General features: G+C 37.3%; 1 long non-coding RNA gene across 2 annotated transcripts; it reads left to right on the forward strand.

The window, feature by feature from the left end:
• The first annotated feature begins 345 nt into the window (after nucleotides 1-345).
• On the forward strand, nucleotides 346-26165 carry LOC310892806. Of its 2 annotated transcripts, none has more exons than XR_014578467.1 (3): nucleotides 346-1306; nucleotides 15669-15761; nucleotides 23884-26165. It is a non-coding gene; the product is annotated as an uncharacterized lncRNA (long non-coding RNA). The 2 variants fall into 2 exon arrangements; XR_014578468.1 differs by having other exon boundaries at nucleotides 24896-26165.
• Nucleotides 26166-27449: the final 1284 nt, after the last annotated feature.

Here is a 27449-nt window from a genome sequence, read left to right on the forward strand (position 1 = left end):
TGGCTATATTAAGAAGGAACAAAAGGAGTCACCCAGGTGGCGGTAAGAACCTTGAGATATCCTGCCTGTTGATGTCTTGGACATAAGATTTAGAGAACTTTGTGTAAATAATATAATTGCCAAACCAATAACCCACTGCCCTATCTTAAGACAAACTAACATGACCAATTCAGGAGGGGAAAACACCACATACCAAGCAGAGAAAGACTACTACCTTCATCCGCGCAACCACCAGAGGGACCAGAGATGACCCCCTAGCAACAACTGACGCAGCTGCAGTACTAGAAAGGGGCTACGTAACCCCGGAAGAACTTGATGATAAAAGGGGACTGCGAAAAAGGGGGGGTGCGCCGTTTGGAGGAGCATGGACTCCCGAGCCGCCCAGCACTGTTTTGCTTACTGATCGCTTACTCAATAAACTAATTCTTTCTGGCTAAAAGAGTAATTTATAACAGCTTGGTCTGAGAGGATGTGCTGAGGAAGTATTTAGAAATTCATTGTAATTTTTCAAGGGAAGCTTAAGTGCCAAAGTAAAAAGTATACGGAATACATGGTGGAACATATTTAAGTATTAAAATAGCATTAATATTTATTAATGAAGTTCTGGAGAATGTTAGGAGAGAAAATAGCAAAGAGACACTTCTGTGGAGTTCATATTTTTATGGATTTCATTATGATAGTGTCCAAAGGCCTCACAATCATTATACATTTATTCCAACATATATTTAAGATAAGACTTAACACATCTTTAAAGGTGGTAATTGAGCACTAAAGAAATGAAGATCAGGAGTTTTAAACATGGTTAGATGGTAGTGTCTAAATACAAGCAATGAACTTGAACTCCCTGAACCCTTCAGCAAGACAATGGATAGAGTTATGGTTTCCCCTGTATCACCTTGGTGACCCAGGTAATTGGACAAACACTTTTTCTTTTAGGCATTATCTATGTCAAAGAGGAAGCAAATGGGAAGCAAAAGTAGCTGTATGTAATATTTCTACTTCTTCCAAACTTGGGCGTGGACTTAGAACCAATACAGTGCTACCTTAAATTAAGAGCAAACAAATGTGCCTCCTCGTCTTCCCCTAGTGCAGCAGGCTACCTAGCTTCCTGTATGCTATTAATTTCCTGAATTACAAAAGAAACCTTTACCTTACAGTGCAATTTGCATATTCATAAATTTTGAGTTGCCTGGAGAACGAGTTGACGATTTTGGACCTAAAGGCCTCTGAATCTGTGTTAACCATTTGAAAATCCTAATTAAGTGGGATGTTAATTGCAACGCTAACTGCCATTTTGAGTATTCAGGTAAGTGTTTCATTTACTATTGAAAACTCAAGCATTTCTATTTTCTTTACCCTGTGATGAAAAAAGCTGAAATCTCCTCAAAGACTTTGACCCAAGCACTTTCAATAGCATATAACACTTTCCTTGAGGAAATTTAGGAAATCATTTTAAAATACACGATTTTTTTCTTGTCACTTTTGGTTTAGAACTGAATTTAAGAAGAAAAAAAAAATCAAGTAAATAAATGAATTGAAAACCAGGGAATGTATCAAGCATTTTAATAATAAATAAAACCAAAACCAAACCAAACCAAAAAAAAAAACAAAACTGCTGGTTTTCCTCATAAATAACCCCCACTATGGTTAGGGAATTAAACCAAAACAAAAAAAAAAAAGGGGGGGGGGCAAAATATAGAAATGTCTAGCAAGTTAGGGTCTAATTCAATCTAACAGCTGTATAAAACAGTTTTACATCAATTATTTAAACTAGATTGAATAAAGCTGATGTAATTTTCTAATGTAAGACTTCTTCATTGTAAGGGCTGATGCAAAAAGCTAAACATTTTTCTCAGAGCTTTATTTTCACAAAAATATAATGAATTATTAGTAAAGAACATTTTTTATGACTCATGCTATATATAAAGGGAAGGCAATACAGAATCCTTCTTGTATTCTTTTATTTCTTCTTATATTCAACATATTGAGTGCTTAAATAAACTAAAAGACAGTGAAATGAAACAGTCCTCTATTCCCGGAATAGCATGTTTTCTCATTTTAGATATTTTTTTAAAATATTTCAATTCTTTCTCTGTTCTTATCTTCTGATCTTTGACCAGATCAAAGTGATCTTTTTCCCTCCCTGACTTCAATAGTTTATTTAACAAGGTATTATATATTCTTGGATATCAAAGCTGGTTACACCATTCTTTTTTAGTTCACATTATACCATAATATCACTTGATTGTTCCTATTATTCCCCCATTGTTTTGCCAGGCACTGTATGTATTATAGCTAAACATACTCTTACCTGAAGATTTTCTAATCTCATAATGACAGTGCAACCGCTATGCAGCTTGTCATGCTTCATATCCCCTTGGTTTATATGTTGGAGCATAAGAGTTATAAAAGCTAGGTTCTCTTAGCTCTTCCCCTGGGAAGGATGTAAATGGCTAGGATACACTTGCAAGTGTCACTGAGCTAGCGAACAAGTGCAGTTTTCCTGGGCCAAAGAGTTCCCTGTTTGAGGTTGTCTGGAAATATGACTGCTTGTTGCTTTTTTTATTGACTTAAGAACTTAGGAAGACTCACAAAAATGGTGTTACACTGATGTTTATCAGACTGTATTTGGACATATTCTAATTAATGTTAGAAGGGATTGCAAAGAATGTGACAGGCTGTGCTGCAGGATTGGTGTTATTTGCTGGAAACCAAGTTACACCTGAGTGCAGAGGCTGCATTTTCTCTCATCTATCTGTTTGAATTTTGTGCCCCTTCTTCTTAGCATCCGCTTCTGGTTTCAGTCAAAACCAGGGTTCTGGATTATACTGACCTTAGGTGTGTTTCATTTTGCAATCATATTATTAAAGATTATTTGTGGAGCAGTCTAGCCTAAACCAACAGAGAACACTGTCAAATAACTAACCAAGTTCTCCTTATTTGATTAAAAGGTGTTTTTTTTTTATTTTTATTTTTTTTTTTCCTTCAGCCTTGTGAATTGGAAGGATAATTATTCTGAAATTATCCATTAATCCCTCAAGGACAAGGTTCTATCACCTTCTTGTTTCATTGGAATATGTTTAATACTAACAGTAAAATCTGGAATCCCTAACAGTTGCTCTGCAAAGTCAGACTAAACCCATTTAATCTCCTTCATCATTGCTTGTATCCTCAAGTTTTCTCTGAGGAAGAAAGTTAGAAGAGGAGAATTAGAAAAGAAAATTAGTTTCAGGTTTAGTTCCAAGATAATCAGTTTCTGCTATGAAATGGGGCGGGGATTTTTAGTCCTCTAACAGTGTCATTAATATGTGTGAAAATATAAAACCTGAAAAACCTCCTCATGTGAGTATTCCTTCTATGATTGCCTTGTAAGGCAAGACCTTCTCAGTAGAAAGAAATTTTCTACATTTTTCTGCTGCTTAGAACAATTTTCAAGCTTAGGTCCCAGACCACTCTGCAGCAAAACATTCAAACAGGTGAATATCTTCTAATGATTTGATTACAGTAGTGTTAATAAAAATATACTTATGCCCAGAATTTCTTGAATTCCTTTAATTGATTGGGTGCTGAATTTTCCCATTAAATTATACACTCTCCTTGTTATACAAAAAAAAAAAAAAAAGACATTGATTTTCTTTTTCTGATACTTAGAATGTAAAAGGGCAGAAGGTGTCAAAAATGAAAGTTTAAAAAGTATCTTAAAACTTATTGCAAAAGTTTTTCAAATGGATAAAAGTTTTGCTTTATTACTATTGTGAATTGTTGATTTAACAATGCATTTCAGGGTATAATGGTGTTATGTTACAAAGCTCCATTTTTAAACATGAATAAATGAGTTATAAATGGAAGCTCATAAAGCTTGTGGCGTGTTTGCTATGTTCATTTGATTGCTTGTTTTGATGGAAACAATGCTGAGTCTTTGACATAAATTTTACTGAAGAATTTTCTATTTTTTACATAGTGGTTTATTGATTTACTAATTTTGATCCAAAGGCATGTAATTTGATTAAGCCCTTTTGTGTGCATCTTTGTAATGCTGCTAATGAAAAGTACATACCATTGGTTACAGGATTTCTTTTTTAAAAACAAACATACAAACAAATCTTTTAAATCTTATAATTCAAAAGATGTCATTGAGGTAATTAAAGCATTTTTATATTGTTGTGTAGTTTGAGCACAATGCTATAGATACATTCCATGTTAATGGAAGAGAGAAGAATACAATCAATTTGCTTATGATCAGGACTGGAGTTTTCATAGTTGCTGTATTCATGCTCAATCATGAGCTCTGATAATTGTCATTAAAATGACTTCTAATCAATTACAGCCAGCTCAGGCTGTAGATTAATCTTTCCATGGGTACCTATAGACATCAACATTTTCACCATGTTTCTTGGAAAAAGAGTTCTGTTTCACCAAGACCAGAAATGATTCAGAGTGGAAAGTATGTGCAACCATACTTACATGATGTCCAAGCCCTGTAAAGCTTCAAGGTAAAGGCACTTGTACTCTTATCTAGCTTGGGAAAACAAAACAAAACAAAACATTTTAATCCCTAATATTTAGGGATCAGAATACCTGTTTTGGCAACCAACTTTCAATTGTGAACCCACATCACCCAACTTGCAAAGGGCAGCTATACTCTAATTGGCAAAGAGGGACTAAGGATACACAGGAGAAGCAGTTTCATTCTGGGCAGTTTATAGGATTCACCAAGCCAAAGAGTATGAAAATAATTATGGAGCCCCATAGTTAGAGTAGGGTTTATTCCTTGACCTAGTTTTTATTTTGTTGTTGTTGTTTTTTTTTTTTTCCTTTAACTAAGGTTTATATGCTTTATCATAAAAAGTCACTGGATGAAGAAATATTGATGAATAGTTGACCTCCTTCATGGTCTGGAACTAGTCAGTTAGATTCTTTAGAAACAGATTCACTAGATTCAAACTCCTCAGGGAAAAAAAAAAAAGAATTAAGTTTGTGTTTGCCACTTCTTAAGGGGCTGTTCTAAATAATGAGAGAGCATGAGGAGCAGTTTCAAATAAATGAATGAAATCTTTCTCAGATTTCCCAAGGGAAAGAGCTTAAGTACTGTGTTTTGGGAAAGGATTCATGACGGTTGGTCCCAGATTAGTTTCAGATTTGAGGTACCTGCTTTTATGACAAAGTTCAGTGGTTCCTTACTCTGTAGACTGGCATGTCCTTTTCTGTGATGAACAAATATCTCCATGCTTTTCAGGGAATCCCACTACCCCATAATTCATGGGCTGAGATTATACTACAGGGGTCTGCACTGAAAATTTAGTCTCTGAGATGTATTGGTCTCTTTTGGGTTCTAGCCATTAGCCTCTTTAAAAAAAAATCTTTCATCAGAGTGCCGTGGGCTGCTACAAATCAGCGGCTGCTATAAACACCACAGCATCAGATTTACAAGCAATTTGTAATATCCTTAGACATGCAAAGTTGCTGTTACATTTCAATAGGATTATTTCACAGTGATTTATTTATGTTTTATAGACGTTATTAATGAATTTCTTTAAAGACTTTATTGCATCTTTGGGCACAGTCCTAAAAAATTGTACTAACTCAGAAGTTACCTTAGAAAGTACAAGTTTGCCCTAATTTGTCTGTGCCTGGTAGAATAAAAGTCAAAAATATCCCATACACCTCTATGCGGGCTTCCAGTCATGCCCCAACTACTTTTTGTCAGTGGAAGAACTGGAGAAGTTGCTCTTGTTCCACCTGACAAGCTACACTGTCAAGTACTGTCAAATTAATCAGAATGTTTCCTTGGATGAGTGAAAAGATTCATGTGTTTGAGGCTTAATGGCTACATCCACAATCTTAAATGCTCTCTCTCAAGACAAAGTGATGCAGAGGGGTTGTATCCACTCTGCTGAAAACTCTGTAAATTCAGCAGTACTGCAGCCATATATGCCTTAAACAACACAACCTTGAAGCTTCTTAGAGTTCCTTTTGTGCTCCCTGTGGCCCTAAAGTATATATACTTTGTCATTTCGGTTTTCATTACAGTGTCTGAAATGATATGACATCTGAGCTGCAGGCCACCAGAACGTTGTTTTTTCTTGCATGGTTCTGAACATATGTGCTGTACGGATCAGATATGATTTCCAGACAGTTTCTTTAAAAGAGTTGGCAGCCAAAGCCTGGTTTATTAGCGATGGAAAACCATGTAGGGTGTAGGAAATCAGATGCCATCTTGTCCATATTTGGCTGTTACAAGTTGTCCTTGAAAGAAACTATCAAAGAGCTTCCATGGGGTTTTGCTGAGGGGAAGGATAGTTTACTCCACAAAAGATTTAAGGTGAAAATTAATGTTTTTGTGCTGTCAGTGACTGGTGAACTAGGACACAGGAGTTAACTGTGGAGTTAACTTACTTGATAATGTCAGTGTGCAGAAAGTCTGTCATTCAGGTAGCTCCCACACAGCAAAAGTGAAGGCTCCTCCAATATAATTTCAAATGATGAATGAGTTTGAGAATTTTGCCATCTGCTTGCTGACACAGGGAAAAATGTGTAATTCACTGAATTCATTATTCCTTCAGGTTTGATAACAGCAACAGATTGTTTGGATGGTGTAAACATCAAGGAAGGAGAAATGTTATTCACAAGGAAATGGTTTTGTATAGTGGAACTAAATGAATAGAGTAGGAAAGCTAGATCTGAGGGGGTGTGAAGCATGCTGACAAACAAGTATTCTTGCAGAAGTCCATTGCAAAGTTCATTGAGATCAGTAAGAAATTAGAACATGAAAGCAAATATTGCAACATACAAGGGTGTTGGCAACTTTGTGCATTTCCTTTATCACTGAGTGGAAAGACAGCCTGTTTAAGAAGATATTAAAGTCACAGAAAAGACAGAAGGATCGTGTAAGACTGATATCAAAATGATCTCTGTATTTAAGCCATGGAAATCCCAAATGTAAGGAAATATACACCTCGTCTTGACAAAGTGGAAGAACAAGTAACCACAGAGTAACTTTGTAGGCCTTCACTAGATGACCGTATCTCCTTTGGGTAATAAAGCTTTATTAGTATGACCAAGGATAGAGCATTAAAGTGCTTTATCTACATATGGGAAAGCAATGGTATTATTCTGATCCTAAGTTGGTAGAGTGTATTGGTCAGATCTGAAGCCAAAGATGCCATGCATTTTTAAGTGCTAATGACATAAATTTTGCCAAAGTAGATACAGAATTTTTATTATTTATTTATTTATTTATTTATTTTTTAAGTATTAGAAGCAATTGTTTGGAACCTCTGTCAGTTAACATTTAAAAAATGCCAACAGATGGCTCTTCCTGCATCCGCGCAGCTGACAATTCCAAAGTAAGTAGTGCTGCGAGATTTCTTGGTGAAGCTAAGGGACACGAAAGGCAGCTGTCACTGAATATCTTAATTACAGCATTTACAAAGTTCTAATTAATGTAATGTTGTTTCTATAGCTATATTAATGTACCATCCATTAGTATGTCATTGGTTACACTTTGTGAATTAAATTTGGAATTTGGCACATATCTGAAGTTTGTGGAAGCAAATGTTTGATCTAAATAATCAGCATTAGATGGGAAGAATACATTTAGAACACAATTCGTAACTCGAAAATGTTAAGTGAAATTTTTAAAGTCACAGATAATGTCTCTTTATATCAGAAGGTATTGGCAGACATTTGGTTGATGTTTTTTGGTGCCCAAATACTTCTGAGCAGCATTTCATAGAAGTGCCAAGATCTTTTACTTTTTGACTCTGCTGTTTGAAATGTCAAAAATTGTTAAGAGATCAGGAATAATGCAAATCCATATTCTTCTAAAATATCAACATTCAGTGGCATTTCAGGTAATAAACTTGATCAGCGAAGAAGTGTTAAAAAATACTTAAAAAAAGACGAAGAAGAGAAATTCATATACATTGAAAGACTGCATCGATCAAATCTATATTCAATAAGTAATATAATATCGGATGTATATCAAACATAAACTTGAAGGTAAAGTTTCAGAACTACATTTTTGGAACTTTCATTTCAAGATTATATAAGTTATTTATTCATTTATTTATTTATCTTTATTACAGAAATCTTTAATTCTGTTACCCAACTAAAGCTCAAAATAATGCTGTCCTTTCCCCTGACTTTTCTGAAGTCATGTAACAATATCAGAATAAACATAGGAGACTGCTGTTAATATAAACAGCTTTCCATTCAAAGAACAATCCCTTTTAGTTAGATCTGATCTAATAAAGCATAAGTTTTCCTTTTCCCCCTTTATTTCCCAAATGCCACCTGTGTTTGTTCTGATGAGATAGCTAAATATCACTGTGCTCTGTTTCCAGAGACTGTCACTAAAATAAGGAAAGCCATGGATGTATACTTCTGCTTGGTAAATCTGTATCCAATAAGATGTAACTACATTATTCCAACTTTCTTTTTATGACTGTAAGAACTTCATTCAGTACTGGCCATTTGGGATTGAAGAAGAGTAAGGAATCCACATGGATGCCCTCTCTGCCCAAAACCAAAAAGGTGAAAGTGGTTGCTGTAAATAGAAAAAGAATACAAGAAGTTGGTAGTTTAAGCATTAGCCTCAACTTGCTTCAATCTGTCGTGCATTCAGCTTTGTATATATCACCCTCTACGTCAGTGGCCAGCTCAAGTGTGTTGTGGCCTAACCCAGCAGGCAGCTCAGCACCACCCAGCTACCTGCTTTCTCTCCCCAGGTGAGATAAGGGAGAGAATTGGAAAGGTAAAAGTACGAGAAATTGTGGGTTCAGATAAAGACAAGTTACTAGGTAAAGAAAATCTGCATGTGCAAGCAAAGCAGAAGGAATTAATTTGCTGCTTCCCATTGGCAGGCAGGTGCTCAGCTACTCACAGGAAAGCAAGTCTCAACATGTCTAATGGTTCCTTGGGAAGACAAAAGCCATCACTCAGAATGTCCCCGTCCTTCCTCATTTCCCCCCAGCTTTTATTGTTCAGCATGACACCACACGGTATGGGACATCCTTTTGTCCAGTCTGGGTCAGCTCCTGGCTGTGTCCCCTCCCAGCTCTTTGTGTACCCCCAGGGACCTCGCTGGTGGCAGCACCAGAAGCTGAAAGTCCTTGGCTCTGTGTGAGCACTACTCTGTGACAGGTAAACACTGGTGTGCTATCACCACTATTTTTTATCAAAAATCAAAAATACAGCATCACTTGAGCTTCTACGAAGAAAATTAAGTTTTTCCAAGCCAAAACCATGAGCAGCGCATGGAGCTCTGCTTGGGGTTGACCAAAAGTTTATGAGTTGTGATTAAAGAAAGGACAGGGCTCCCCACAGAGAAACTGTTGAAGTGTGGGCTAGATGAGAAGGCAGTGATGTGGATCAAAAGTTGCCAGAATGGCTTGGTCCACAAAGTAGTAGTCAGTGACACAAAGTCTAGGTGGAGACCAGTAATGAGCAGAGTACCCCAGGGTCCAGTCATACTTAACATCTTCATTAACAATCTAGGTGATGGGATAGAGTGCACCCTCAATATATCTGCAGATGACACAAAACTGGGAGAAGTGGCCAATCCACCACAGGGTCATGCTGCCATCCAGAGGGACCCAGAGAGGCTGGAAAAATGAGGCTGATAAGACCATCATGAGGTTCAACAAGGAGAAGTGCAGAGTTCTGTACCTGGGAGAAACTGGGTTAACTGGTGGGGGCCACCCAGCTGGGAAGAAGCTCTCAGAAAAGGGCCTGGGGGTGTGCCCTTGCTGCTAAGAAGGCCAATGGTCTTCTGGGCTGCATGAGGCAAAGCTTGGCCAGAAGGTTGAGGAAGGTGATCCTTCCCCTCTGCTCAGCACTGGTAAGGCTGCATCTGGAGTGTTGGGACCAGTTGTGGGTCCTCCAGTGCAAAAGAGACCTGGGCATACTGGAGAGAGTCCAGTGAAATGCCACAAAGATGATCAAGGGAGTGGAGCATCTCTCCTATGAAGAGAGTCAGAGACACCTGGGACTGTTCAGCCTGCAGAGAAGCCTGAGGGGCATCTTATCCATGTGTATACTGGAAAGGTGGGTACAAAGAGGACAGAGCATGGTGCCCAGTGGTGTCCAGTGCCAGGACAAGTGGCAATGGGCACAAACTGGAGCACAGGAGATTCCCTCTGAACATCACAAAGCACTTCTTTACTGTACGGATGATGGACCACTGGCACTGGTTGTCCAGAGAGTCTGTGGAGTCTCCTCCTTGGGTATCTTCAAAAGCCATCTGGACATGGTGCTGAGTGTCCCTGCTTGACCAGAGGGTTTGGACAAGGTAACCTCCAGAGGTCTCTTCCAATCTCAACCATTCTGTGATTCTGTGAAAATATTTACAGATGAAGTAGTAGTTGAAGAGCAATTGCAGAAATAACTGCAGACCATGGTGGCTGATTCGAGGTTTGGAAGTATGAGAAAATTAGTACAATATAGGAGGAGATTACTTGCCCTTTTGGGAAGGGAGTTTCATGGAGAGCAGATTGTTTGAATTGATTATTTTCTTGTGTTGCTAGTAGATTACCTAGGGAAAAGCATTAAAAACTTTTATTCTCTAGTGCAGAAGGTAATAAAAAAACACAAACCAACGAAACCCTGTAGGTTTCCCACTGCAAGACAATTGAAATGTAATGGAAATTCAATTGATTTTCAGTGGGGAAAGCTGCAGGGCACCAATTATCTGTGCTCTAGAATTGTTGCTTGAAGTGAAGCTACATGTTGAGCAGCCAATCAAATGTATTTCAATCCCTGCATGCAATCTGCTCCTGACAACAGTATAAGGATCAATTTTTCAGCTTCTAATTAAATGGACATATCAAAAGGATATTTGATTGGCTTTTAAAAGGACATTTCAAAAGTTTCTGACAAATTAATGCCACCTACTCAGTAACAGTTGCACATAGCTTATATAAATCTCACTTTCAGTGGTGATCAGTTGTATCACCTCTGCATATATACATTCCAGCTCAAGATCAGCATGTCTGCATCAGATTTGTGCAAAGGGGAAGTGTTAATTAAAGTAGTTAGAAAGATTTGAAACTGGCTTTATCTTTTATTCCTTGACCTAAATCCAAATAAATCTTATAGCTGTTAGGAATATTTACTACCTGCACACAGCAGAAGTATTTTTTGGACTTTATGGAAGAGTTTTGTCATTCTATAGGCCAGCTGCTGGTGGACAGCAGGCTTATAATGACTGTCTCAAAATAAGTAACAATGGCAAATCAAGACCTACATATAGGTGTTATCTAAACTATCATTTTACAGCGTAGAAACTGTTTCACACTATGTTATCAACAGCAAGATAGAGCAATATGGTATACTTTTTTGTTTTGTTTTGTTTTTCAGTATTTTTGAACAACACTTTTACTGTCTTGGATGACAAACGAGAGAGTACAGTTATTAAATTTATCATCAAATTACATTTTTTTAACCAGGAGTTTAGCTTAGGAGAAGAGAAACTGCAGACAGACATGACAACCATTTTCAGATAAGATGAAAAATGGAAATTAGTAAATTGTACAAAATTGGTTAAAACATCTACAGTTCCTTCAAGCTTTGTACCGACATTTTCATGTTTAATAACCAAATTCCCTATGCTATTATCCAGGACAAGAATAAGCTTAGTATTCATCAAGGGATATTTAGACTGGGCCTTAGGAAAACACTTCAGGTAGACTAGCTAAGGAATGTTAACAGAAGCAGCAAAATCTGCATCACTGGAGGTTTTAAAGAATTTAGGCAAACAGATGTTATGAATAACATAATAGTTTTTTCTTGCCTTGGGCTTGGATGGACAACTGGATAATCCATTTTCCTCAGAACAGCTTTAAACTAGGTTTATAAACAACTGTGCTAAAATTTCATTAGCTGTATCTTTATTACTCTTTTTATAAAAGAGAATACTTGTGTGGTATGTAAGACTAATAGAGAAAGTGAGTGTCATGAAGTAGGAACATTAGTAACTTTCAGACCTTACTCTGCTGTTTCACACTGGGGCAAGCTTTGCCCCTCTGGAGAACAATGTTTTCAGGGTACTGATTGCTAAAAGGAATTGTGGAATACTGTACATTATTGTAGACATAGTTATGATGTGTATAGAATCAGCTCTGCCATATATTTCCCTTTTCTTTTTTTTTCCACTATACCACTGACAAAGTAATATACTCCTCAAGGTGAAAAAAGAAGTCAAAGGATCCTGGAGAGATAAACTGCATGTCACGGGGGAGGCATAAGTTAATCATTTTACCACTGAAGAAATTAACAAAAAGAGTAATCTGTAATCTAATTGCTTTGATATTAAATTCACTGAGATAGCACGAAAGAATCAGTTTTGTGTGTAGCTCTGTCAATTTACAGTTTTTCATGAGTTGAATAATCTATAGGTAATCTTTTTGAAGATGCCACCTAATTTTTGCCATTCCTACACTGGACTTTATAGGGCATATGAGACCATATTTTGCCCAGCAAAAAATAAAATAAATATTATTTAAAAAACAGAGTAAAAATAAAACTAAAAATAGTTGTGCAAGTTTCACTTTGTAGCTGGGAGGATAATGGTAACATTTACATAAATCTGAGTTTTGTCCTTTGTCTTCTATTAGGCCACTATCAATGATGGTGACATATCAATTTCTCTGCTTTAAGCTGACTTTACACTTTCACAAATGGCTGCACAGCATGTAATTGTACAGAAATAATTTTCCTGAACTGATACCATAGTTTTGCTTTTAACACTGTGAATTTGAATTTGTTAAATGATCACCCTTGTCCAGCTGAAGGTGGAAAGAATTTTTTTTATTTTTTTTTCCAGTGGAGTCACTACCATCAGCCTGCTGTTTGACTTTGAGAGCTACTGTTTTCACTTGAGCAAACACCTCAGATGTTTCATTCAGGTCAATAGTCAGACTCTTACCTAATAAATTAGCAGAGCCTTAAGAGCAATCCAGATCCCAAACAGTCTGTGTCTACCAGAAGTCCTATGCCATATTTGCCAGCCTGTTTGAAGCACCTTAGATACTCTAAGGTTGTCTAAGGTGATCTAGATTATCTAAGGTGCCTAAGGAAATTAGCTGGTCAGCTCTCCAGGTTCCAGAACTGTACTGATAAGACCTCTGTTGACTATATTGGGAATTTAGGAATATCTTATAATTTAGGCAGCTATGTTTGGATTTCTTGAAAGTAAGCTGAACTTTACCCTTGATCTCTCACTGTTGAACCTAATTGTATTGATGAATACAAGTTCTTCCTTTCTTCAAAGGGATGCTGCGAGGTTGATTTAGTTACTGTAGTGTGTTGAAATCCTGAAGACGTATTTAACAGTAGGCAGTCAATTCCAAATAATACATGAAAATTAGAGGAAAAGTTACTTTATAAAACTGTAAGTGTTCCACTAGGTTAAATTTAGAGGAATTTGACAGTAGAATTTAATTCTTCCCTCCCAGCTGTTGCAAATATACCTTTTGAACCTACTCCGTCTTAGTATTTTTAATTGGGGGTTATTTTCTGTGCCACGAACCAATGCAGTATAGTTTTTGTTAGTAAAGGCAGTAAAGACTTGACTGCTTTAAACTGCAGTGTTTACTCTTAATACTGGACTCCAGACCTGCCCCTGCATAGATCCCTTTGTAAGCAATAATTTTCCCTGTTGATCTCTGATTTGCTGTTTACGTTTGAATTGATGTATTGAATTTTTCAGTAATGCTATTTTCATCTTGAGTTTATAACCTAATAATAAACTTCATGGGTGTGTCTATGGTTTCTCTCATGTTTGGGGAAGGTAGCATTTTGAATTTAAGTATTTGCTTTTGTTGAATCTTCTGTAAAGGATTTTCTTTGATATTATGCCTACTAAAACACTGACTACTCAGTAGTCCTACCAATGACACTTGTACCAGCCACTGAAGTCCTTCTTCCTACATGTACTCCTGTCTGCATCCATCTTGTGTCTTTCAGAATGTATTTCTAAAGCATTCAGAAGCAAGAAATATATTAAAACAGCATCTTTCACAAAAGGGTCTTAATACCTAATGTTAATTCCTGTGTACTGCTGTATGTGCTACATACAATATATGTAATATGGTTCCAAATAATTTTCAAACAAAATATGAACTTTATTTTGAGTTTATCTGTGTTTTACCTCATTTTGTCAGATGTTTCTTCCAGCTTGGTTCCTAGGGAAACATTAGCTGCAGCTCAGATAATTAAAAAAAAGGACCTTGAGGACTGCTGTGAACTTGCCAAGAACTGTGCTAAAGGGAAAGAGAGTTTATCATTACACTCTTTCAAGCATGAGACAGAAGTTTCTTCTAAAATAAAGCTAGTCAAAACTGTGATTCCATTTGACCCAGAAAAGCACACCCTAGCAATTTTAGTCTAAGTATATATCCTGGCAGAGATTTTGTGATATCCTTCATCATAGAGAACACAGCTAATGAATTGTTCATGGGTTCATCCTATAGCAAAAACTGTGCTGATCATCCTGTCCTTCCTCTTCAGAAAGGTAAATTTCTTCAGCCAGATGGCAGGGTTGGATTTCTCCCCCCTCCATCTCCCCACCCCCGCCTTGATTACTCTCCTGCCTGCAGAGAGAAGCATGTCTTTAGCAGGAATTTGAACTATTGCAATGAAATTTGTCCTGCTGGATAAGCAGAATTTTACTGACCTGTCATTGTCAATGCATAATTTTGACACTATAAGAATTGGTCTTCAATCTATAGCTGGTGAAAGTATTTCTGAAATGTAAAATAAGAAAAAATCATTAAAGCTTTTAGAGAGGCAATTAATTCCTTGCAGAAATTGCTTTCAGCATTTAAGAAACTAACTAAACAATTTTAATGGTGTAAAGTGCTATAGCAGCTGTTCATCAAGGAAGAAACAAACACCACAGCAACTTCCAAGTGTACTATGATTGCTGTTGCTTCTTCAATCTCTTTACCAGAGGTTTACACAAAAGTTGCTGTAACAGCAAATAATTATCTGCCATATAATACAACTATTATCACATCTCCATTATATTTGGGTAAAAGCTAAAATATAAGATATTTTCACCATTATTCTAGGATAATATGAGAAAAATACAAATAATGATAATTTTGACCTTTATTACCAAGTTTGATACTTTTGATTTTTATTTATGTTTTGCATTCTGTTGGCTTCTTTGATTCTTACCAGCTGGGGAATCCAGCTGGAAATCCAGTAGGGCCTAATTAGCAGAAAGGGGTGAAAGCAGCGGTTGTCAAACATGTTTTTTACTTTAGTTGGATATGTAACCGTGACAATATCAGAGTTACTGTAGTATTCCTAGACATACAGCTGAGTGTTAAGAATATATTTTTTGTCTTATGGCTACACATGAAATCTGTAAGGAAGGTGAAAAAAAGGGAGATTAAAAACATACAGAAATAGTCATGAAATGCAGGGATTCTTCAGCCTGTAGAAATACACATCCAAGTAGAAGGTCACCTTTCTCTATAATCATACACCTTCCTGAAATACGTGTTCTCTGCTTAGTGCATCCCTTCTGATTTTTTATCAATGTTAAACTTTTCTTCATTTAAAGCTAATATTCAGATTATTTCTAGAGGCTTTTGTTAGGAATTCCTCACATGAATGAAACTGAGGCTGTACAGCACCTGACACTTGCTGCTGTCTTGCAGTTCTTTGTGATCCATGTGCGTACTTCCAAGCTGTACCTTGCACTACATCCTGAGTAGTCCTGCAGTATGGAAGGGATGCAGAAAAAGGATCGGGTAAGCTGTGTCATTCTTCCAGGAACAGTTTATTTCTCCTTGTACATCTGTGTGTCACTAGTGGCAAGTACACAGAATAGACCACTCAAATATTGCAGTTTCCATTTGCATGCATAGCCACAACCACTAAATAACCTACAACCAGGGGATGCCCTCCATGTCTTCATTCTTGTAAATAAGCTAACATCATAGATTGTTGAATCTGTAAGGAAGTAAAACATCGTGCTTTTCCATGTTAAGTATGCTTACTGGATGTCTGTGGGTAGTTTTAAATTATATTGACTCAAATGTTACATATGGCCTGTCAAAAATGAAAAAGTTCTTCAGTTTTTCTATGGGATCGTGCTAATAGTATCCCTGAAAATAGGACCTGAAGAGGTATACGAATGTCACTTGCAGTGATCATAAAGACTGTCTATTAAGTGCAGATTTATTTTATTTGGTTTAAAGCAACTCGTTTTAATGAATTTAGAATCTACTAGCTTATAATGCTGTGGAGGAACAATATTAAATGTGTAGAAGAAAAAAGTTGGAAATAAGTTTCATTGATAATTTTCTGTTTTATCTGTGTGATGAGTAGAAGAGTAGATGATTGGTTTTACACATCGGAAGAATTAATATGCATGTTTTCTTTGTTTGAAGACAACAGAAGTTAGAAGATTCTTCCCTTCCTCTTTTCCCATCCCCCTTTCATCACTGACTGTCATGCTATGCTCTATGAAGGATACATAGCTGATTAACCACCTCAAATCAGACCATGTTTTCCTGATCTGGGTTATATATTTATGTTGTACTTTAATATCAGATGTTTGACTTTCAGAATAATATATGTGCACATCAATTGTGAAAATAGAATTGTTGTTAGGAAGTCACTATCCAAAAGTTTGTTTTAGAGTACTCTGAAATTTATTCAGCGCATTATTACAGGAAAATAAGATTATTTCTTTATCTATGGATGTACACAAAGACAGTAGAAGGTCTTCATCCTTCATTGTGTCACAGCACAAATCTGGAAGGGACAAGCAGAGGTGAGAAGTTAGTCTGGTCTTTGTTTTCAGTCCTTGACCTCTTCAGTGAAATGGAACTGACACCTTTCTGGAAGCCTGCTTGTGTTGTCAGGCCAAAGACAGGGAGGGCAAATGAAGTCAGAACAAAAAAAATAAGATTCTTTCCTCCCTTCTGACCCAGGCTGAACTTCAGTTGAAGTGTTTTTGAAGGTGAAATTAAGAAGATCCTTCATGTGTGTGACAGCACCTTAGATTGAAACCTTACTCAGTTTCTTAAATGAATTGGGTCCCTGTGGGCTGATGACTTCTGTGATATCTTTGTGTAGTGCGGAAGAAATCACCCCAACTAGAAATAACCTGAGCTGAAAGACCACAGAACTATTCTGAGACTTCTCATTGTCTGCGCTGACATCACTGGTACACAGTCCACTGTGTCCTGAGATATCAGCTGCAAAATGGGGGAAAAGTTATATAGATACTGAACCACTTATGCTTATATAAACCTTGCAAATAATACAAAACATTAATTTGGTAAGAGATAGATGACTTTCCAGCCCAGAAGTTATGTTGTGTGTCCTTGCAGCACCATCTACCTACAGTATAGGTCAGTGTTCTATTATTTAAATTGCCGATAAACTTATGTCCTTCCTCTGATTTTCTTTCTGTTAACAATTATTCATTCTGCACGGGATCTACAATAAATAGTTAGGGAGCCCAAGTACTCTGGAAGAAAAGCTTGACATCCAAGCAGAGGGCTCTGTTTTCAGTCTACAAAATCCATCTCTCATCCTGAAGCAGCTGCGTTTTCCGTGGAGCAAATAAAAATCTTACAAATATAAGAGAAATTGGAAGGATGAAAAGTGGGCTGCTTCCTTTTCTTTTTAAATGATTATTTTGGCATAGGGAATGCACCAATTTTAATCTAGCGTAAGTAAAAATCTAATGGCCTAGTCAAGGGCAGTTTTATTTGAAAAAAACATTAGTAGCATTCACAGGGAAGAAAGAATTTGTAAGTTGCATATAAATTGAGTAAGAATGAGACATAATTTCTCATTAAGATTTCTCATTAAAAATTTAAATAAAAATTGCAAATTTATAACCATTAGGATCAGGCATATAAGTATCTATGTCATAATCAGATATATAATCTGAAAGACAAAGGTTTGGCCTTTTTCTGTGGTACAGTCAGAGTGACAGTTGTTTGAGTCTTTTTTTGTCCAGGAACCTTATCAAACAGCTTGCAGATTTATAGTTTCATTACCTTCCACAATAAACTCTTCCAAAAGTAATTCACACGCACTGTGATTACGAGATGAGTGGGAATGAACAGTCAAATAAAGAGACAGGCTGGCCAGACAGTGAGTGGCCTTTAATACCTCTAATTTGTAGAGTGTATTTTCATAGCTGTCAAATTCCTGCTTATGAGACACTAAATAGAATCGAAAAAAGAAAAAAAATAATAAAGTCCTCCATATCTTCAGGAGTCGTATTTTGCATTAAGTAAGCATGAACATATTTGGTTGCATTTAGGCAGGTACTCAGTTTTTGTAGAAGTTAACTTTTTTTTTTTTTTTTTTTTACTTATTCTTTCCAGCCTATTTGTTTTGAAAATGTTTAGATTATTTTTCTTATAAATGTTTCAAACAAAAGAAGGTATCATATACATCTAAGATGTATGAAAACAATCAATGGTCTTGAGCAGGTTTGTACCACAGGACAAAATGTGCAGAATGTCAATTTATATTGTCATGCATGCTAGTGAGAAGGCAGCATGGGAGGAACTTCACCTTTAACTCTTGAAGTTTTATAATTATGAATTCTGCTGTAGTATTACTAATAATATAGCCTAAAATTTTCAATTTCAGTACATTTTATTTAATTTTTCTACTTTTTCTGACTTTTTCTGACTTTTTTTTTTTTTTTTTTTTTTTTTTTTTTTGCGCTACATGATGTCTAACTCTTCCACATAGGGTGTCGCCTGGCACATGTCCTGGTAATGTTTTATTGGCTTATCTCTGACCTCTCCATTGTTCTTATCTGGTCTTAAACTTATATGCAGGCAATGTCCTGAATAATTTTTATGTTGATCACCTGTGTGTCACAGCTACGGGTACATGAGTGACCTATCACAGTAAAGGTGTGAATTTCATGAAGCCACTGCTCATGTTCAGAGTCATGGAGTTTTCTTGGTGCGTTGATTACCTAACACATGACTGCTGGCAGATGACTGCAGAGTAATCTCAGTAGACATGACAGAACATTCATCTGCAGTATAGTGTGCGATGCAGTGTAAATTAAAGTTAATTTGTTTTGCACATAAAAAAATAATTGATGGTTTGTTTGGGCTAGTAGAGTTAAAATAACAATACATATTCATTGGTTAATGTTTTGTCCTTTTTTTTTTTTTTCTTTTTTTTTTCTGATTCTGGTTGGCACTGGTAATGGAAAAAAAATGATCAGGGAAGTTAATGTATTATTCCTATCACATCCAGTTTGTTGTATGACACCTAGGGGTAATCTAGGTGCTTTGAAAATGGTAGGAAGAGAGATTCTCTGCCCAGAATAGCTTTCAAATTTTTAACAATTGATTTAGAGGGACAGAAGTCCATGTGCTTCACAGTATCTGAATTACAAATTCAAAGTTAAAACTTCTGATGTATCTTGGAGAATTACTTTAAGGCAGTCTAGGGAAACAGCATTAAATGGAGTTCTTAGTTGAGCTGCACTACTGTTCTTGCTCTGTTTCTGGTCTATTGGTATACTTGATTAAGCATCTGTGGTTCATGTTAGCTACCTGAAATGTAAAGACGATACTGATTTTTTTTTTCCTGGAGTAATCTGAGATTCGGGTGTGGAAAGAACTATATGAAAAGTGGTCTTACTAGATGTATAAGATTGCTCAAATTAAGCTTGTCAGTTAGATGTGAACACATTGATTTTTCAGTTCAGTGAATAAACTTAGCTCTAATGCAAGTGTATTTGTGGTGTGGCATTAACAGTTAAAAAAAATGAAAGGAAGGAAAGAATCATAGCCCCACTAATTGTGGAGTTTAATGGCTTAGTGGACTGCAGATGAGATGATGTTTATAGGCCTCGGAGGACAAGAAAGGGCATAGCTGTATGACTAGGGAGGAGAAAGGTTTTTTGCTGTGGTTTATCATATTTGCAAGTGTGCAGCTTCTCTATGATCTAGAAGAGGGAATACAGAATTTTCCAGTCAAACTTTCAGTTGAGTTGCACATTTCTGAAGCATGGAAAGTAATCCTACCTTTAAACAAGTGGTCAGGTAATGGCAATTTTGAAGAAATGGAAACAACTAGAATATAAATTGAAGCTTGTTATTAGGATGGAATAGATACAGGAAGAACAATGTGGTGAAGGCTGAGGTCATATGCTAAATTTATAAGTGTGGGTCTACTGAGGAAAATGCCAATCTGATATTAGTCTTTCTGTTCCAGTTCAGGACTTCAAATTAACTAGATAATTGGACCAGATGAGGTGCACCCAACAGTGCTGAGGGAGCTGACCAATGTCATTGCAAGGCCACTGTCTTGTAGTGGTTAAAGCAGTCAGAGCAGATTTGTGACAACTGGAAAAAGGTAAATGTGATGCCAATCATCAAAAAGGACAAAAAGAAGGATCTGGGAAACTACAGGCCTCACCTTAGTCCCTGGGAAAGTTATTTATCGAATCTTAATGGAAGATCCAGGCATGTGAAAGACAGAAAAGTGACTGTGAATATTTAGCATGGCTTGACCAAAGGCCAGGCATGCCTTCTACAATGAGATAATCAACTGTGCAGATAACAGAAAATTAGTTGATGTCACAGACTTGATTTTAGTCTGTTTATCCATACTCTTATTGTATGCAGGTGGCCAAGTATAGTCCATGTACCAGATGTGTTGAACATAAACTGTGGCAACATAACTGGATTGCCAAACTCAAAGAGTAGAGGTCAGTGCTTTGAAATCCTACAGGTGACCAGTTCTGAGTGACATTCCCCTGAGGTCAATACCGAGTTGATGTGTTTTTGTGTCATTATTGACTTGGAAATTGAGATGGAGTACACTTAAAACAAATTCAAACTGGAGGAATAATCAGCTTGCTTAATGGCAGGGCTGTTTTTTAGAGGGGTAGCAATGTGATAGATAAATGGTTTTCTACAAACTGTGCAAAGTTCAGGAAAAAAAAGGAGAAAAAAAAAAAAGAAAGGTTCTATATTTTGTGTAGAATAAGAACGTGCAAAAGCACGAGCTGGGGCCTCACTAGATAGAAAGCAGCTTTGGAGAAAATGACCTGAGGGTCCTGGTGCTCAAAAAGTTGGATGTGAGTCAGCAATGTACCTTTGCAGCAACAAGGACTAACCACATACCAGGCTGCATTAGTAAGAGCACAGCCAGTAGGTTGAGGGCAGTGATTATTCCTTCTATTTGGCACTGGAAAGAACACATTTGGAGCATTGTGTCTGTTTTTGGGCTCAGCAGTACAAGAAAGGCACTGATGTACTGGAGGGAATTCGGAACAGCATCAACCAAGATGGTTAGGGGACAAGAACATATGGCACATGAGAGGAGACTAGGGGATTTAGATTCATTCAGTACAGAGAGGAGAAGGCGGAAGGGACGTTTAATTGCTGTCTTCATATTGAGTGGTTTTGGTGAAGACAAAATCAGACTTTTATACAGGCAGCAGATACAAGTTGCAGTATGGAAAATTCTGATTAGATTACAAGGAAAATATTCTCCACAGTGAGGGCAGTCAAACACTAGGTGAGGTTGCTCAGAGACTTTGTGGGATATATGTCCTTAGAAATGTTCAGAACGTTACTGGACAAGACCCTGAACAAACTGATCTAAGTATGAAATAGACCCTACTTTGATCCAGGATTTTGGAGTGGATGGCCTCCAAAGGTCCCTTCCAATCTATGGTTCTGTGATTCTGGGTGCAAGCACGTAGACACTTGTCACGTACTTGAAAACAAGGAATCCATAGTTTTCCTGTTTAACTGGGCTCCAGATACAGAGTCAGAAAATACAAGTGTAAAGAGTTAACAGCCTCTCTCCATGTCTCTCTGTTGAGATTTGAAGTCCTCTGTGCTTTAAAGCCATGGCAAACAGGATACATTTCAAAGAAAAGTGACATGAATACACAATGACCATAAAATTATTGCATGGCAAGGGAAGACAAACAACGTAAATAGGGGTAGGCCTTCTAGTATGGCGACCATCGAACTTGCTAGTGGACCCCTAGTCCATAGTTTGTCTCCATAGTCTGAGCTCTACATGGGCCTTCAGTGCACCAGCAAACACCCACAGTGCTGTCCACAAATGTACCACAAACTTGAAGCCCTCATTTCAGTGCTACTGCAGCTGGGACTCCTGGAGCTTCACTGACCTGCAGCTGGTGGTTTTCCTTTCTGGTCTGGCCTTTCCTCCTCAGTTCTGTGCAAGCCTTCTCAGTTTTGTGGAAGTGCTTAACTCCTGTGCTATCATTGAAGATAAGCCCAAACACATCCTTGGGTTTCTACTTGACCTGAACTCAGGCTCTGAATATTTTGATCACTGCCATCAGCAGTATAATGTTGTTCACCCAACTGAGCAAGAGTATATCAGATCCTAAATGTATAAAATCCTAGGAGACACTACCCTTGCTTCATCTGATTCTTTCTGACTTCTATTTTCCTTTCAGCTTGTAGCCATGTGAAGTTTCTCACATGTGATGATTTCTCTCATTTGCTTTTTTTGCCAGTGGGTGTCACGATCTACTTACCACATTTATTTATTTATTTATTTATCAAAGGTGAAGTGTTTTTTTTTGTTTGTTTGTTTTTCTTCTGATGTCTTGTATATCTCCAAACCTTGGAATTAGAATGAAAGCTCTAATTCCATCACTGGGGTAATTATGAATATGCAAGCATTTACTAGAAGTTTGTGTTTGATATTTTTGGAAGTCTTAACTGCCTGAAGAACAGAAATTATATTCTCTAAAGCAAACAAACAAACAAACCAAAAATAACTCTGGGAGCTGGAGCTGCAGCCATACAGCTAAGCCTGCCATATTTCCCAATTCCTGTGAGTCTAAAGACTGCACGCCTAAAATGAAAACTGTTCTTAAATCTTGCTGCAAGTTTCAGTGTTGCACAGGTCTTGTGGAAGCCTGCTATATTTTCTGAACCCCAAGGAGATGAGGAGCTGCAAGGCTAAAATGAAAATATGTTCTCAAATCACTGTGGGAACTCAGCATTGTAGAGGACCAACTAACGATTTCTTCAGAGTGGATTTCCTTCTCTCCTAGAATTTCAGAGCAGTAGGCTTACGCTGAAGGAAATCAAATCTACTCCTACAAAAAGTGTTACTAATAAAACTCAGGAAATCACAGGCAGGGGAAGCTCAATAACATCTAGATTGTTGCAGGTTATTTGTCAATAAAGTATGAAAATGAGAACAGAATTAGGAGAGCAGATTTCCTCTTTCACTTTCCCCTGTATAAATTGAGAATAGCAAAATTGATGACCAGTGCAACTGAGAACAAATTTGGCCCAAGGAGAACTAATTAGAAACTCATGCCAAAACATTCTTTTTCAATCTGTCTGTGGATGCAAATTGCTCCTCTGCAGTGCAGAACTCAATTGCACATTCAGCACTGAGAACTTCACAGGAAACCCATTCAGTAGGGAAAATGTTCCTGCAATTTTAAGACCTTTGGTTTCAGACCTTCACTTTTTCTGTGGAATCACTGTTGACTTTCACTTTTCATGTGGAATGGGGGGCTAATATAGTACTAAGTGGAAGTACAATATAACCAGTGAATAGAAGTTTTTTTGAGTGTTTTAATTTACTGTTAATATCTAAACTACTTTTTAATGTTTGTAGCCTTTATAAAAACTTTTATTTTACAGGCTTTGTATATAGTCTAGTACACAGGTAAATAAGTGTGCAGTAAATACCTACCTTATAATATCAAGTCCTTCTATGCCTCTTTAATCATGTTAACCAGATGGGTTTAAATAGAGAGACAGAATAAAATATTCAGTCTGTACCTGCAGCAGTAATTTTTGGAGATTGTTATAAAGGAACTTCAGCCCAAACTGATAATGTGTTTCAATTTTTTGACAGGAATTTAACATTTTCAGTCCTGTGCTGTGGTACTTAGAGACTTCGCTGGCAAAAAGAGCACATAGGAGGTTATTCTGAATTAAAATATCCATTCAGCAGGGATGCACATAAAACACATTTGGCAAAATGAAAAAGTACTGCAGTGTCTATAAAAAGTGAGGGAAGAAAAATCATGATGCATCTAGACCATGACCTACAAACCATTACAATCAACAGAGGTCTTTCTATCGACTTAATCCATGTTAGATAAGTCTTGTGGTCCATTAAGTCTGTATCAGTGTAACAATGAGTTATGCTCACATCTAAATCTTCCTAGCTTTTAACATGACTTAGGCATATGCTTAAGACCAAGTAGAACTTTAAGCAGTTTCAACACAGGGATGCCGAAATGTCCTATCAAGGGAGAATCTCACAGATTAAAATGTACACAACTCCTACTTGATTAGTTCCCTGATTCTGTGGGCAGCTAAGCTGTGATACAAAACAAATCTTAATTTGGAAGGATATTTTAATATGCACTAGTTTCTCGTGTCTATTTTTAATAGAGTGGAAGGTGTCTCAGAGAGATCTGATTCCCACTGATTCTCAGGCTCATGCAATTCCAGGCTCTTCCTGATTTCTCACTGCTTTCTGTTCAGTATTATTATTATTATTTTTTTTCTTCTCAAAGAAGAATTTCTTCTTGGTAAACTGGACCATTGATTGTGATGTCAATACTTTTCATCTTTGGTACTGAAATATGAATGTTTTCATCTAAGTCATGCATGTACATAAATCACATCTGATGCAATAGCTCTAGTTCACCAGTGGGTTTTTTTTTTTTTTAACAAAACCAATTTTTTGACATTTACCTGTTAGCTTTTTTTTTTTTTTTTTGATAGAGCTAGTCAATTTTTAATTTCATTGTCCATGGTTTACTAGGAAAACTGTTCAAAGCTCCTCTTTATGCTGTTACTAAACACAGAAATGACATTGCATTGTTTAAGCTTTCCTTTCATTTTCTTGTCTTCAGTGTCTTCTGTTGCAGTGAAGGCTGCAAGTACTGTGTCTGTGATAAGCAGCAGGACTACCAAAACTCATCGATGTATGAGTGTTGAAGCCAGGACACATCAGAGCTTACACACTTCTGTGAGATTTGAATAGTATAAAGTAAGTCTGACCTGTTGTACAATGCAGAGACAAATATTTCAACCTGGATTTTCAGCATAAGCATAGGATTCCCCTGCAGCCCGTGAAGAGGCCCCTGTCAGAGCAGATCTCCACTCTGCAGCCCGTGGAGGAGCCCCCGGTGGAGCAGGTGGATGTGGCCTGGAGGAGGCTGCGGCCCATGGAGAGCCCCCGCAGGAGCAGGCCCCGGGCCGGAGCTGCAGCCCGTGGAGAGGAGCCCACGCAGGAGCAGGGGGTCTGGGGGGAGCTGCCGCCCGTGGGGGACCCGTGCTGGAGCAGTTTGCTCCTGGGGGATGGACCCCGTGGTACGGAGCCGTGTGGGAGCAGTTCTTGAAGAGCTGCAGCCTGTGGGCAGCCCCCCAGGCTCAGTTCGGGAAGGACGGCATCCCGTGGGAGGGACCCCACGGGGAGCAGGGGCAGAGAGGGACCGTGAAGGAGCGGCGGAGACGAAGCGTCAGGGACTGACCGCAGCCCCCAATCCCCATTCCCCTGTGCTGCTTGGGGGTAGGATGTAGATAGTCAATAAGTTACGTTAATCTCCCTATGCTGAACCTGTTTTGTCCATGATGATAATTATTGAGTGATCTCTCTGTCCTTACCTCAGCCCTTGAGCCCTTTTCATCATATTTTCTCCCCTTTTTCTTTGAGGATGGGGAGTTAGAGAGCAATTGTGGTCGAGTTCTTCTGTTCATCTGGGTAAAACCACCATAATACCGAAAGTCCTAGGTCCTGCTGAGGGTTCAAATGCATAGCCACTATACTGTTCACTGTGTTGCAGATAGGCCAAAGAGGGAAAAATAAAGTGTTATGAATGCCACATAACTTGCAGCTATTCCAATTACATTATGAAATATCTAAGCAATATTTGCTAAAGAACAAATATCTGCTCCCTTTTAAAAATAAACAAGCAAACAAACAATGAAACAAAACAAAACAAACAAACAGACAAAAACACCACTAGCCTTTCTGATATCAGCCTTTCCGATATGTCAAGGAAGAAGAGAAGTGTATTTATTTTTGCTCTTACCAATTTATGTAAAGCTCAGATAGGGCTTAACTAGCTCCACTGTGTCCTGGCAATACCAGACATATAGAATGAAAGCAAGTCTGTTCATAGAACTGATTTAAATTATTTCACCATTTGTCTCTGAGTGATTTATTTTGAGGCATTTATAGTAAAAGAAAAGGAAACACGTTTTCAAAAATGAATGTTTGCAATTCAGAGACTGTGACGTTGGTGCAGTGTGAGTATGTGTCTAGTAATGTTCTGATTTTGCTCTCTCTGCACTCCATCAATACCATCTCATGATACTCAGGGCAGTTTTTGAGGAACGAACAATAAATTATCAAATATTTTTACTTCTTATAAAATTGTATCTCATTTTGAGAACTTTCATAAAATATTTTATTTGCCAAAAGATTTCAAAAGCATCTGTGAGCTCCACCTTAAAAACAGCTCTGTATAGAAAATCTGTACCATTTAATCTGGACATTATAAAAATATGTTGATTTCAAATTTCAAATTACATACTGAATTTCAGATCTCTAAATCACAATGAAATCATCTAAAATATGTCCCCATATTTTATTTACCTAATACAAAGTCATTTATCTGTATTTTAGTGTGGGGTCCAGCAGCACTGTTCCCTAGCTAACTGTTCACAAAGTTCTTATTTTGTCTTTTCTGGTTTTGAGATACAGCCATTTAAAGAAATGTGTCAGTTTAGCAACTGAAAATTGTTTGTGAGCAATAAAATTTGAAATCAGGGAAGAACACACACATGCAATATTGTATTCAGTGATATGAAGGTTACCTTTGTCTCTCTCTACCCTCTGAAAAATACCAAGACAAATTAACCATCAGTAGCATATGGGACTGCTCCATAACTTTGTTGTATTAGTGCCTGGACTGAAGGATATAAAAGATAGAACCCTCACCTAGAATAAATATGCTTATTTTCACTGATTTCAGATTGTCTGAACTAATTTATAATAGGTGCAGTTCTGCCCCTGAGTTATAGCTGAAGTTAAAAGGTAAACACAGTCTTACTTGTACCTCAAGCAATGTAAAGTTTATCTACTTCTCATCAATTCCAAAGAGAATATATATATATATAATTTTTTTCCTTTTTTTTTTTTTTTCCCCACTCATATACATGTCACTTTCTCCTGAATTTAAATTCTAAACCTTATGGTAATGAACTTACAATACAGCTGTATTAGAAAATAAAAGGTAGACTATATGGAACCAGAATGAACTTAATGACTTATTTGTTTTATCAAAAGTAAAGGCATAGATGAATGCTTTCAAACGTTACCATAGCTCTTTTGGTAGTCTTTCAAATTTTATCAAAGAGGTAATAAGGTGGGACAGTGCACCACGGTACACTGAAGAATGG

The sequence above is a fragment of the Anser anser genome (assembly GCF_964211835.1).
Source record: "Anser anser genome assembly, chromosome: 1".
Taxonomy (NCBI): Eukaryota; Metazoa; Chordata; class Aves; order Anseriformes; family Anatidae; genus Anser; species Anser anser.